The following is a 15,471-nucleotide window of genomic DNA, read 5'->3' on the forward strand; positions in this document are numbered from 1 at the left end:
ACACATAATACGTTGCATAGAATGCATATCCACCATTTCACGTATACGAACCACCTTACACAGCTCCTAAATTCAAGTACTGGCTGAATACACATACAAAAACAAGACATGGCATTAATATTATTCTGTAAGTTCTTGACTAAATCATACTTTAGAACAGAATGACATATTTACCAAAGTCCCTAACCCCTGGTTTACATGGAAATGAAAGTAATGATATATTGTGATTCTGTAATGCGTGAACTATTTTGGTACCTTTCATGCTCTATCGTGACCCTGCTGTACAAGCCACCCTTTTAGATAGTGGGAAGTAGGATATTCAGCATTGGTAGATTTTTACCTTTGTCCATAACATACATGGGTTACTGAAGTTTAGCTGGATGGGAGATACTGTACCTTCCTGCCCCAGGATCTTCTTCATCCATGGAGTTCCCACAGTGCACAGGAAGGTTGCCATGTCCACCAAATGGGACCACAGGATACAAAATAAGGTGATATTTTATGTTTGTCTTTGTTGAGTGAGTGCAAGCTAGTAGAGAAGTAGATGCTTTGTGTCTTTAGTTAGGAAGTTGCATCTTGGACATGAAGAATTGTGTAATATTTTAACTTAATGTTTTTGATGATAGAGAGATTGATGATATCCAGAAAGCAGATGAGAAAATGTAACCCAAAAATTTCTGGAGAATCATGTCGATTCATTTCCTCATGAGTTTTTTCAGTGTAGTGTTTATAAGGGGAAGGGATATTGTGAGTATAGATTATGAAAGTGTGAGATGGGGCTAAGCTTTTATTTCAGCTTAGGGGTTGATTGTTGGTCATGAAGTGGTTTGTGTGAGAGGGTACATGTGCTTCTGCAAAGAATTGGATGATGAACACATTGGGGTTGTACTGAAAGTATTTTTGTTTTCTTTTGTAGGTGTAGAACGTTTGTGGTTGCCAAGCAACCAGTAATTATTATGAGTGGTCTATTCTATGAAGTTTGTATTTTTTTTATGTTAGCTTTTCAAAGGGTGAATGACCGGGCAGTTGAGGGGTAGTTTAAGATGGAATTGAAGATTTGTTATTAGAGGATACAGAGGGATTATTTTTCTTGAATGTCACGTGTGTGTTGTATGTGATGTTTAGTAAGTTTAGAGTTTTGTTAAGTGTGAGTGTTTAACTCTTCAAGGCTATGGAAAGGTGGAGCTTGGGTTTGTGTCTGTCAGGGGTTCAGAGAGTGATAGCATATTTCTGTGGGGATTCAGACATTCATGTTTTGAGTGAATTAGCATTCTAATTGTGTGCCGTAGTGCTAAATGTTTGTTGTTGCTTATGTAGTGTAAGGGTGCTGTGATGTGGGAGATGTATATAGCATAATTAGAGAGTTGATAAATGCAGAGGAAGTTTTACCTGGAGACTAAGGCATTAGTGCTCATAGGAAGGGAGGAGGATGAGTGGTTCTTTGTGATTGTGGGTTTAGAGACTAAGGCATTTGTGTTAATAGGAAGGGAGGAGGATGAGTGGTTCTTTGTGAGTGTGGGTTTGTGTCAAGGATATGTTATGTCACTATGGTTGTTAATCTACTTATGGGTGAAATGGAGAGGGAGGTGAATGTACAGGTCTTAGAGGGAAGGACAGATCTGTGGTATGGTAGGAATAGAGAGAGAGAGAGAGAGAGAGAGAGAGAGAGAGAGGGGCTCGGGCTTGTAAGGTGAACCAGTTGCTGTTTTCAGATGACATTACTTTGATGGCAGACTCCCTTCAGAGCTGGCGACAGAATCCTTCTTTATTAGTGCTTTGCCATTTCTGAAGAGTGCATGTTTTACTGCATCATGTGCCATCCTAATTGTTCCTTGTTTGTTATTGTGTACTTGTTTATGAACGTTAAAATGGTTTGGAGGATTAAATGCTATCAACAATATGCACGTCATGCAAAAAAAGAATAAAAGGCCACTTTATTTTATTTCCTGACACTTAAGGCTGTCTCTGCTAGTTCTCCTCCTTTTATTTTCTTTCCCTCTGTGCTATCATGTATGCTTCTTATAAGAGTAAGTGAGATCTTATGTTTTTAGTCAGCTGTGTTTCTACATCTCCAACAACATCAGGTACATTTTCCCTAAGATGATCCTTATAATCCAGCTTTTTGCTATTTACTTTGAATCCTTCCACCTATCTTTTAGTTTGACATTATCATCACCTGACTTTCTATACCTCTGTGGTATTATTGGGGATATTTTGCCCTTGAGTCTCATTTTTTGTCTTCTGTTTTATTTATTTTATTTATTTAGTATACTTTGTCGCTGTCTCCCGCGTTAGCGAGGTAGTGCAAGGAAACAGACGAAAGAATGGCCCAACCCACCCACATACACATGTATATACGTACACGTCCACACATGTACATATACATACCTATACATCTCAAGTATACATATATATGTACAGACACGGACATATACATATATACTGTATTTTTTATTTATTATGCTTTGTTGCTGTCTCCCGCGTAAGCGAGGTAGCGCAAGGAAACAGACAAAAGAATGGGCCAACCCACCCACATACATATGTACATACATACACGTCCACACACGCAAATATACATACCTATACATCTCAACGTATACATATATATACACACGCAGACATATGCATATATACACATGTACATAATTCATACTGTCTGCCCTTATTCATTCCCGTCGCCACCCCGCCACACATGACATTACAATCCCCTCCCCCCACATGTGCGTAAGGTAGCGCTAGGAAAAGACAACAAAGGCCACATTCGTTCACACTCAGTCTCTAGCTGTCATGTATAATGCACAGCTCCCTTACCACATCCAGGCCCCACAGAACTTTCCATGGTTTACCCCAGACGCTTCACATGCCCTGGTTCAATCCATTGACAGCATGTCAACCTCTATATTCTTGCTATTTTCTCGTTTCCCCTTTGGTTTATCTTGTTTGATGAAAACCCCTGTGAACTCCACCTTCTTTTTAAGTTTCATGGCTTGCTTGAGTACTTCCTGGCAAAATGGCTTTAAGGCAAATGTAACCATATCTGTTTGTCTACTTGTGTCTTGATTATAACCACCAAATCAGTTCTCTTCTACTACACAAATGGTTTCTAGCTGTTTCATAGGCTCCATTGATATTTTAAGGAGCAATTCCTCTCTCTTTCCACTTTATTCTTTATCTGGTTTATGATACTACATTCCAAAAATAATCAGTGATATAGGTATATCAACCTCCATGTTCACTAATCTTTGTAATTTTTGTGCTGCCCACTTTATGGCTAAATCCCCCAATGCTAGATCTACATCAACTTCTGTGTCTCAGACCTTATTTTTGATATCTCTCTTTACTTTCAAGCTCTTACCATGAACACAGTGCATTTTTCCAAGCCAATAATCTACTTGACTGTAAATTCCTGATTGCTCTGTTTCTTTCTACAGCATCGCTCAGTTTCCTTTATATTTTATATATGTTTCATTGTCCTCAGGTCTCTGTCGCAGTGCATCATCTTTATGTATTGTACTTCATCAGTTGTTTAATTATAATGAACACCTTAGATTTTATGACTAATAATCATCAGATACAGTGCAAAAATATCATGCTAGATTATTAGTATCTGCCCAATAAAGTACATAAGAGTACTGAAGTATTTCTTATATCTCATATATTGAGAATTTTAATTATTCACATACCTTTGGCTTTCTGTAATTTTGCATATGGATAAGAACAATTGTATAAAATTTAAGTGTTGTAAGGGAAATGGAGTATTTCAAGTAAAAACTTTTTCTCAGCAGTTTGTCCCATGAACATGAAATACACATTTTTGGGAATAAATTGTACTGGCTTGGACCCTGTCCTGCTTTATATTTGGCGAGGATTCAGTAGCCCATGCTTAACCTTTGCACAAGACACTCTCTGGTATTTACAGCCATTGCTTGTCTTATATGGGTCAGCTCTCAGCTTGACAGCAACCCCACCAGGCTGACATCTCCAACTTACCTATCACGAACCACTCAAAGCACACACATTTCTTCCTTGCCCATCATGATGGCAAGGCTGTTTGGCTCTTCTTGCTCCTTGGCTGGCTTTTACAATCAGTGTCCCTATTGTTTTTTTTGTTATATTTATATTATTATACATCATTATCTTGTAGTTTTAGATTTTAGTGTGCTTTAGCTTAAAGGTAAATGCTTTGGTAACCCTGGCTTCTTTGGTTCCAGGCCCACATCATATCTTAGTTTCTGTTTTCTGTTGTTGTAACATTCATGATTTGGTGGTGTATATAGAGTAAGTTTCTATTAATTGTTGTCATTACATTTATGTATATTATACAGTAATAGTTTGGCTGGTTACCTGATGCAAGCAGTAATTTATGCATGTTTTATGATAATATTGATTATTGGTGTCATGTTACATATACCTCTCCTCACCTTTGTTTTTTCTCTTTTCCTTCTGAGATTATTTCCTTTTTCCCCTAACATAGATATTTTTTTACCTAGGTATATATTCAGTAGCATTGGAGAGATTCAGTTGGTTGATTAAGTGTTTGAACCAATATTGTTTTGAATGTTTTATAGCTATGCTCAAATTTTTGAGTAACTCGTGGATGTAATATGACACAAATATTTCCCTTGCTTTCACTTTCCATGTCTCTCTCAGAGTTTATTCTCCTTTCCATGGAATGTGGTATTTCTATACCAGTTGTGGAAGGATGCAGTTGATCCATTTGATAGTATAATAAAAATTTTTGTGTGCTTTTCTATGGCAATACAGGGACCTTTTAGTTTATGCATGTTTGATTTACACCATATTTAGAATAATGAGCACAGTCAATTTTCACATTTACATTTTTTTGTAATTTATGTGGGCTTATGTTTGGAATAACTTGGTCATTATTGGGCTGGCAGCGCTGTAGTTTGGTGTTGCTAGTGCCATATGAGAAGTGCATTACACATGACTGGGATACAGTCTAAAGTCACAGAGCATGACAATATTTTTTACTGCAGTATACTGTATATTGCACATGTTTTGCCCCTTGCATCATGCCACCAAAGCATTTTTTGAGGTCTTCTGGTACTGATGGTGCTAAGAAGCATAAAGCCATCATCATTAAGGTTAAGATGGATATGACCAAATGTAATGAAAGAAGTGAATAAATGGCTGATATTAAGCATGCCTTGGACTTAGTGAATGTACTTTATGGATTATTCATGGAAGGATAGAGAAGATCAAGGAGAGTGCCAAGAGTGGAACATGAATCTGTGCATTTAAGACCTTGTATTCCTGAAGTGTGATTATGGAGAGAATGGAATGAATGTTGAACACGTGGATCAAACACCAAACTCGTGAAAATATTCCTATCAGTATATGTATGATACAGGCAAAGGCCTGGAGTATATGTGATGACTTGGCAGTGGAAGAAGAAGCAGTGAATTCTGGTTGGTTTGCAAATTTAGGAAATGCTACAATTATGACATCAAGATGACTTGTAAGTCTGGTTCTGCTGATGTTGTTGGTGCTAAAGATTTCCTGGGAGCCTTCAAGACCATTATCGAAGAAGGTGGTTATTATCCTATGCAGATTTTTGATGTGGATTAGACTGGATTGTTTTGGAAGTGAATTCCTTCATGGATATACATTTCTTGTGAAGAGAAAACTACACCAGGATTCAAAACTGCCAGGTTTTACCTCCCACTGCGTGTTGGGGGCATTGCTGAAGGTTATAGCAAACTTAAACCATTAATGATCTCCCATTTGGAAAATCCCAGGGCTCTTAGATCTTTGAAGCAGTTTTTGCCTGTCTGTTATTATTCTTATCCAAAGGGGTGAATAACAGGCAAAGTTTTCTGTGATAAATTTGCTTCAAAACTCCATTTATAGCTGAAGGATTACTGTGCAGAAAAGTCTCTAAGTTTCATGATTCTCCTCCTTGTTGATAATGCCCCTGGTCATCCCCCTTCAGTACAGAATTTTAGTAAGAACGCTGAAGTAGTCTTTCTTGAGCCCAACACGACATCTCTAATCCACCCACCAGGGTGCAATACCTATGTTCAAGGTGTTCTGTTTATGGAGAAGAATTGCCAAGGTCGTGAAGACTGCAGTGAATGAAGGGATAACTGAAGGAATTTTGGGAGCCCTTCTCCAAATGGGATGCCATCATGTTCATCAGTAAGTGCCTGAAAGGAAAATCAGTGTTTGTTTAAATGGATTGTGGTGGAAGTTATGCCTTCAATTTGTTCATGAATTCTTTTGATAACATTAGATTATCAAGAACATATGCATACACTGTGAAAATGGCCAAAAAAGTCTGCTTTGGTGAGGTAGAGGAGAGTGATGTGGAGGAATTGCTAGAATTGCATAAGGAAGAGCTCTTGAATGAAGATTTTCAATTAAGAAGGAATGCCAGATATAAAACCCTTAATCTACATGATTTATGTTGTTTGATTTATGCTTTTTTTTTTTTTTTTTTTTTTTAGATTACCTGACAATTTTGAAGACCATAAGTATTGTGTGAGCTGAGAGGTACCTGTATTGGAATTTTAAGTGACCATTGAGTGATATCATGACACTGTTGCTTGTCCCATGCCACAGCCTTCCTTTCCTCACACTTTCCCTGTCGTACATGTTTTTCCCATGCATTTTGTTTGTTTAGCTTTAAGTGTACTAACCCATAGAAGAGCAGTCACACTAGAGGCAGGGACTAGAATAGTATCACTAATGTGGCGGTAATGATTTGATCCTTGTGTTGTGCCATCCAAGGGCTGAATGTCAATTTGTTCAAAGCCTTGTTACTTGCAGATTACTATGCCTCATTGACTTAGACATTCAGTAGACAACTAGCTTCCAGAATTCAGACTCGGGGGAGATGAGTGTGTAATTAATGGAAATAGTGGCTTTAAAATGAGTTCCATATCTTGGCCAATATATAATGAAATATTGGGGGACAGGGCCACCCCAAGGGATGGAAGTAAGATAATCACTTGCAGGGCCAAAAGTTCTTCCTTGAAAGAGGGGGATAAAATTCTTTCTCATTTCACAAAATGAGATCATCTGTGTTTCGTATGATATGTTGGGAGCATGAGATGGGAACATAGCTGCTCACTGCAGGTGAACCGATCATTTCCTCTTGTTTTAGGAATGTATTATCCCTGCTATGGATGGCTCTTATCATTAAGGTACTATCTTGTGACATAGCCCCTTGTTGCACATACCTGGAGCTCCTGTGTACCATGAGGATTTGATTAATAAGGCAAGATATCCTTCATCCATGAATAATCACTGCAGGATTAAAGGTAGATTTATATACAAAAGAAAGATTACATATATAGAGAGGCCACGTGTGTTAACCTAAAAGCCCCTTGCCATGGTTGGTATACTGATGTAAGTACTTTTGAGGTGTAGGTCATTGCTGTCCTTACTCAGTGCAGATGAATCTTCATTTTATTACCAAGACCAAAATGCCAGTGTTGTTAGCCATCAGCACTTATTGCTGTTTGATGCAGCGATAGGATCTAGTCTGTAGGCATTTCACTTTACAAGATCACTCTGTATCCTTGAGTTATCATTAGGGAATACAGTGATAAGCTTTGTTCTTCAGTATCATATCCTGAACTAGCCTATTAACAATATTCTAGGCTACTATTGGGGAAATAGTTAACTTTTTATCTTCCAGTTCAGGTCCTGTATTATGTTATCAGTCGTGTCTTGGAGATACTTGAGGCGAAGCATCTTTCTAAGTAGAGAAACCACATTTCTTATTCCACCTCTGAGGTTGTTAGTGATTTTGGACTACCCTGGAAATTGGCTACTACTCACCAATAAGTGTTTTTTCTCAGTTGTTGTACCTGCTTCAGTTTGTATTTTTTGTCCCTGTTATACCTTGATATAGTAAGGAGCCTGAGTAGCTTTCATGTTTTGTTGGTTGATATTTGTTTCCATTTCTTTCCCTCAGATTAACATCTCTGAAACCAGAGAATCTGAGCACCCCACTGAGTGAACTACCTTTGTAATGAAGAGTAGACAAAAGTTTGTTGTATTGCCAGCTGTGAGGGTAGCATTACGACTGATACCTCCAGAGTAAAGAATGTTTTTCAACACTTATATCAGTGACATGTCTTTTCAGAAAGGGCAGATCATATGGGAGCCCACCTTGAAGCATGAGGAGTAGGGCAGTGTTCCTTTATTCTAAGCTTAACAAACAGTTGATGCAGGACTTATGAATTAGGTTTTAAGTCACCTCATTCCATGGATAGGGCCTTACCTTTCCCCCTGACAGGTCCTCCTTTGGGTACTCTTCAGGTCAAGGTGAGGAGGCCATATTTTGCAGTTTTCTCCACAGTTAAATCTGTGGAACTACGAATGTAGCAGATGGGAGGGGATGATATGGCAAGAAAGCATATATAGACAAGGATTAATGCTGTTTGTTGGGGCAATGCTCTTCTCCTCCTGATACCATTCTGACAACACCATGTTGTATTGGAGGCTTCTGATAGTGAGGTAGCTTTAGTTTTCCTTTAGAGTTAAAAGGTTGGTTGTCTTGGAGAAGGAATTGTAGCTCTCAACAATAAAAGAAATTATCATTACCCTTTGCCCATTCTGAGCTGTGTTTGCCTTCAGAGCAGTTACATACATAAGGGATTTTCCTACATTTTTTGGGTTGAACAGCATTGCCCCAGGTCCTTGCCATTCATTTCAGATGGTAAGCATTGTCCACATTCTTCTTTTTGGTATACCTCTTCTCCTCACTTGCAGAGTATGAACGAATAAGCACTTTGGAAAATCAGGGAGCATGCTGTATAAAAATGTTTATTTCCATGCAAGAGACTTTGGCAGTCTCCACCACAATATCAATGCAGCAACAGTCTGTGGCTCCTCTTCCTATCAATTTTATTCATAAGATTCTAAGATCTCTTTTTTTTTGTTATTATTATACTTTGTTGCTGTCTCCCGCATTAGTGAGGTAGCACAAGGAAACATGAAAGAATGGCTCAACCCACCGACATACACAAGTATATACATACACGTCCACACGTGCACATATACATACCTATACATCTCATCATATACATAGATATACACACACAGACATATACATATATACACATGTACATAATTCATACTGTCTGCCCTAATTCATTCCCGTCGCCACCCCGCCACACATGAAATGACAACCCCTCCCCCCGCATGTGCGTTAGGTAGTGCTAGGAAAAGACAACAAAGGCCACATTCGTTCACACTCAGTCTCTAGCTGTCATGTATAATGCACCGAAACCACAGCTCCCTTACCACATCCAGGCCCCACAGAACTTTCCATGGTTTACCCCAGACGCTTCACATGCCCTGGTTCAATCCATTGACAGCACGTCGACCCTGGTATACCATATCGTTCCAATTCACTCTATTCCTCGCACGCCTTTCACCCTCCAGCATGTTCAGGCCCCGATCACTCAAAATCTTTTTCACTCCATTTTTCCACCTCCAATTTGGTTTCCCACTTCTCCTCGTTCCCTCCACCTCTGATACATATATTCTCTTTGTCAATCTTTCCTCACTCATTCTCTCCATGTGACCAAACCATTTCAAAACACCCTCTTCTGCTCTCTCAACCACACTCTTTTTATTACCACACATCTCTCTTACCCTTTCATCACTTACTCTATCTAACCACCTCACACCACATATTGTCCTCAAACATCTCATTTCCAGCACATCCACCCTTCTCTGCACAACTCAATCTATAGACCATGCCTCGCATCCATATAACATTGTTGGAACCACTATTCCTTCAAACATACCCATTTCTGCTTTCCAAGATAACGTTCTCGACTTCCACACATTTTTTAATGCTCCCAGAACTTGCACCCCCCTCCCCCACCCTATGATTCACTGCCACTTCCATGGTTCCATCCGCAGCGAAATCCACTCCCAGATATCTAAAACACTTCACTTCGTCCAGTTTTACTCCATTCAGACTTACCTCCCAATTGACTTGTCTCTCAACTCTACTGTACCTAATAACCTTGCTCTTATTCACATTTACTCTCAGCTTTTTTCTTTAGCACACTTTACCAAACTCAGTCACCAGTTTCTGCATTTCTCACTTGAATCAGCCACCAGTGCTGTATCATCAGCGAACAACAGCTGACTCACTTCCCAAGCTCTCTCATCCACAACAGACTGCATACTTGCCCCTCTTTCCAAAACTCTTGCATTCACCTCCCTAAAAACCCCATCCATAAACAAATTAAACAGCCATAGAGACATCACACACCCCTGCCGCAAACCAACATTCACTGAGAACTGGTCACTTTCCTCTCTTCCTACTTGTACACATGCCTTACATCCTCGATGAAAACTTTTCACTGCTTCTTTTAACTTGCCTCCCACACCATATATTCTTAATACGTTCCACAGAGCATCCCTATCACCTCTATCATATGCCTTCTCCAGATCCATAAATGCTACATACAAATCCATTTGCTTTTCTAAGTATTTCTCACATACATTCTTCAAAGCAAACACCTGATCCAGACATCCTCTACCACTTCTGAAACCACACTGCTCTTCCCCAATCTGATGCTCTGTACATGCCTTCACCCTCTCAATCAATGCCCTTCCATATAATTTACCAGGAATACTCAACAAACCTCTGTAATTTGAGCACTCACCCTTATCCCCTATGCCTTTGTACAATGGCACCATGCAAGCATTCCACCAATCCTCAGGCACCTCACCATGAGTCATACATACATTAGATAACCTTACCAACCAGTCAACAATACAGTCACCCCCTTTTTTAATAGATTCCACTGTAGTACCATCCAAACCCGCTGCCTCGCTGGCTTTCATCTTCTGCAAAGCTTTTACTACCTCTTCTCTGTTTACCAAATCATTCTCCCTAACCTCTCACTTTGCACACCACCTCGGCCAAAACACCTTATATCTGCCACTCTATCATCAAAGACATTCAACAAACCTTCAAAATACTCGCTCAACCTCCCTCTCACATCACCACTACTTGTTATCACCTCCCAATTAGCCCCCTTCACTGATGTTCCCATTTGTTCCTTGTCTTACGCACTTTATTTACCTCCTTCCAAAACATCTTTTTATTCTCCCTAAAATTTAATGATACTCTCTCACCCCAACTCTCATTTGCCCTCTTTTTCACCTCTAGCACCTTTCTCTTGACCTCCTGTCTCTTTCTTTTATACATCTCCCAGTCATTTGCATTATTTCCCTGCAAAAAATCGTCCAAGTGCCTCTCTCTTCTCTTTCACTAATAATCTTACTTCTTCATCCCACCACTCACTACCCTTTCTAACCTGCCCACCTCCCATGCTTCTCATGCCACAAGCATCTTTTGCGCAAGCCATCACTGCTTCCCTAAATACATCCCATTCCTCCCCCACTCCCCGTACGTCCTTTGTTCTCACCTTTTTCTATTCTATACTCAGTCTCTCCTGGTACTTCCTCACACAAGTCTCCTTCCCAAGCTCACTAACTCTTACCATTCTCTTCGTCCCAACATTCTCTCTTCTTTTCTGAAATTCAACCTCTACAAATCTTCACCTTCACCTCCTCAGGATAATGATCAGACATCCCTTCAGTTGCACCTCTCAGCACATTAACATCCAAAAGTCTCTCTTTTGCATGCCTATCAGTTAACACGTTATCCAATAACACTCTCTTGCCATCTCTCCTTACTTATGTATGCTTATGTATTATCTCTCCTTTTAAACCAGGTATTCCCAATCACCAGTCCTTTATCAGCACATAAATCTTCAAGCTCTTCACCATTTCCATTTACAACACTGAACACCCCATGTATGCCAAGTATTTCCTCAACTGCCACATTACTCGCCTTTGCATTCAAATCACCCATCACTATAACCTGGTCTCGTGCATCAAAACTACTAACACACTCACTCAGCTGCTTCCAAAACACTTGCCTCTTTCTTCTCATGTCCAGGTGCATATGCACCAATAATCACCCATCTCCATCCTTTTTAAGTTTTACCCATATCAATACCAGTTGACTCTAAGACCTATATTCTCTAAATCTTCGGAGTTCACAACTTTTGTTTTCTCAGTCTTTTCATTGATATATCAGAGAAAACTGAACTGGGAGTTGTGTTTTCCTATTCTCTAGGAATATTTAGGGGAAGATTTTTTTTTTACTAGTCCCAGATGTAGGCCTTGGTTGATAAAGGAATGCACAGCTGCATATAATCTAAGAGGTAAGCAAAAGAAAAGATTGAGTTTGGGTCTTCTAAGTTTTGACATATGACATTGGTGTGGATGACATCCTTACAAAACAAATGCTATGCCTTACAGCTAAACATTTAGGTTTTCACATATGAGACCTTGAGTAATCTACTAGTATTTTTAATAATTCCCAGTACTGTATGATTTTTTTTTCCAGACCTGGCAAATTAATTTCAAGCTGACCACCTCATAGAACATCAGCGATAATTTATAGTAGTCACTGGTCTTTCTGCATATTCTTAGAGATTATAAGAATCTTGTCAGGATAATTTGGTTCCTGACTCTTTTCTTACAGGAATACACTGCAGATTTGATTTGGCATGGTTTGCTTTACAGCCTGTAGTTTTTTTTTTTTCTTTCTTTTAAGAAAAAACCCTTTCAGGCCAAGAAAGGAGCTGAAAATAAAAGAATGAATTGGATGTGTCCTTTCTAACCCCCATATACTAAAACCATACTGAAACATAATACCTGCCATATGTTGCAGTTAAGATATCTGGAATTTCATTTGGGACTTTTGGATGCCTACTAGCACTTTGACAATATCCTGTTTGAGGAAGGTTTTGGTGTTTGTATAAGACACAGACCTGGTAACTTAGGATAACAGTTTGGCTTTACATTGATCAACTCTTAGAGTGTATGCCATGCTTGACAGTTAGGCACTGGTCATTCAGCTTGGTTTTTGGGATTCTTACTGGCATACTCTTGCATTGTTGTGTAGGGAAGTATGCCATTCATTTGGTGCCCAGGCTTGGTAATACAATAAGACCTTGGGTTTATGTATGGCTCAATAGTTTAAAGGTTTCAGCTTTCAGGCATAAAGCATAAAGTTGAAGAAGGTCCTTATGTGGCAAGGAAGTCATTGGTACCCTAAGACTGGCATTTTTTGTCTTCCCAAAGACAATTCAGGATAACACACTTACTTCAGTTGCTTTCACTTTTATAGACCTGGATATTTCCTTATCAACTAAAGCAGCCCCATGCATGACATGGCAAAGCAGCATATCAAGATTTCTCCTTTAGTGGTTTTGGGTGGATGCCTCAAAACAGGTTTGTTTTCCCATTCTTAAGAAACCATGTAATAGGGGCCTTAGGAAGGGACATGAAAGTCCTCTATTTTTTACATTAAAAGAATGCAGAGCCTTTTTTCATCTCTCAGGGCATCCTGAGGTGGGATGTGGATTGTTACTTGTATGGAAATACTGTGGCTGTCATATTACTGACGGAAAAGATGTTAGCAGTGCTTAACTCTTTTGGAGCTTTACGGTTTTCTGCAAGACTACGGTTAGAAGCCTTTTACTTTTCCCTAAGCTTCTCTAGGAAGTATTTCAGTAGAATTTTCAATAAGGAGAGACTTCAGTTTGTTGTCCACTCCCTGAATGGATGCCTGTGCCACCAGAACAAATGTTACTTTTGTTTTTTCCCCAGTTTAGGAATGAAGACAATTAAAACAGTTCCTCTGTACTTGCTTGGGAGTTACTGGAACCAAATTATATTTTGACCCATTTTTTTCTAGAAAAGGTTCTTCTTAGATGACTGGCTTTTATGGGGTTTAGTAATGCTGACTGTTGGTATTGGAACAGTAACGTCACCATAAAGATGCCTTTAGCTATGCCATAAGCCTCAGTTGATACTCCAGGTTTTTTTTTACACCACCTCAGACTGGAAGACCTCAACTTCAGTCCTGGATTCTGGATTTTACATTCATATTTTTTCTCATACTTTATACAGACCAAGGTTTAGAGCATGCTAAAGTTCAAACTTTACAAACCATCTGCTCTTTTACTTGGGTCATTACAGATTGTCATGATGTACCTCTGTCCTTTTTGAAAGTTCTTAAGACTTGGAAGTGATTTGTGCTTTTTTGGAGCTCTCTAGACCATGTCACCACAGAACAAGTTTGATAAATGCTGTTGCTTCCTGACAACCACTCTTAGTTTGTTTGTTTTTCTTTTCACACCAGATGCCAAGCAGACTTAGTGGGTCATTTCTCAACTTCTCAGGCAATCCTCACTCATTCCTTTCATTATACCCTCTGCTTTCTACAAATTCTTTCAGTGCCTTTCCCTCTCTTTTAACTGAGTGCTTGGTGCCCTCAATCCTTATAATTCTATTGCATCCTGATGGCTGTTATTCTTTTAGGGCCCAGATCAAATACTTCTTGCCATATTACGTGCTGACATTACTTTGTACGTGATTGTACCACCTTACCTTGTTCTTTTCAGTTATTTCTGATACAGATTTGATATTTAAATCCTCTTGTCTTGGTTGTTCATAGCCAATTTTGTAACTTCTCTGCTTAGCGTTAGTGCTGTCATTTTATTAGTCTGGATGTATGAGCTTGTTTTGGTTGCTTCTGATTAAAATGTTAAAGTAGGTCTTAGAATAGTTTTGCATATTGGTGTGGTATTTTACGTAACACATAATTTGAGACTTACTTCTCTTGGGAAACTAGTTGACCTTTTTCCCTGCAGCCTGAATAGGAGCATTCAGTTTTAATTATTTTGCAACCAAGTACTTTTTCAGGAAGTTACCTCCCAACATCTTATGAGCTCTAGTCTTTTTGCCGAGGAAAGATGATGAATTTCACACTATGTCTAGACACTAGATCTTATCTTTACAATCTTTCATGAATTTGAATTAACCATAACTACTGAGGTGTTTAGAAGGTAAAGTAAATCTGGTTTTCACCTTTTTTGGAACAATACAGAAAAGATTAGCAGGGCCCTATTTCAAGGATGACACTCGGGTCAAGAAGTTTTTCACATTTTTGATGTTACGGATATACCATCATGGTTCTGGGGGCTCCTCACTCAAGAATTGAATTCCTGTTTTCTTCCAATTCCTGTTTTCTAATTTCTTATTTGAAAGTTTTACTTTCTACCCCTCCTCCATCATGTGGGTATGCTCTCGTGCTTGTGAGACAGATTGCAGAGAAGAGAAATATGGGTTTTCAAAGTTGAAAAACATCATCTCTCTGAGGTAATGATTTATGATGATTTCTTGATTTTGTGACCCTGCTTCGCCTTTCTCCCTTTTTCTTTCCTGGAAAAACTTGTATTTAACTGTCTGTGATCTATGAAATGTGGGAGTTTCAAGTGGATGGCATCAAGCAGGTTGGTGATGTTAGCCTAGTAGCAGTGTTGATTGGTAGAGGGTTAACTTAGATAAGACGAGCAATGGCCTTGGATACCACTTGAGTAATTTGCAAAGGAT

At 39.1% G+C, this 15,471-nt stretch overlaps 1 protein-coding gene and 1 pseudogene across 1 annotated transcript in view; both read left to right on the top strand.

Annotated features, from left to right (window-relative positions):
* UbcE2H (ubiquitin conjugating enzyme E2H) overlaps window positions 1–15,471 on the top strand; it is a 145,100-nt gene that overhangs the window by 91,865 nt on the left and 37,764 nt on the right. The gene's annotated exons all lie outside the window — the stretch shown is intronic.
* LOC139751638 (U6 spliceosomal RNA) lies at window positions 14,930–15,027 on the top strand (annotated as a pseudogene).

This window comes from Panulirus ornatus, chromosome 11 (assembly GCF_036320965.1).
Source record: "Panulirus ornatus isolate Po-2019 chromosome 11, ASM3632096v1, whole genome shotgun sequence".
Classification (NCBI taxonomy): domain Eukaryota; kingdom Metazoa; phylum Arthropoda; class Malacostraca; order Decapoda; family Palinuridae; genus Panulirus; species Panulirus ornatus.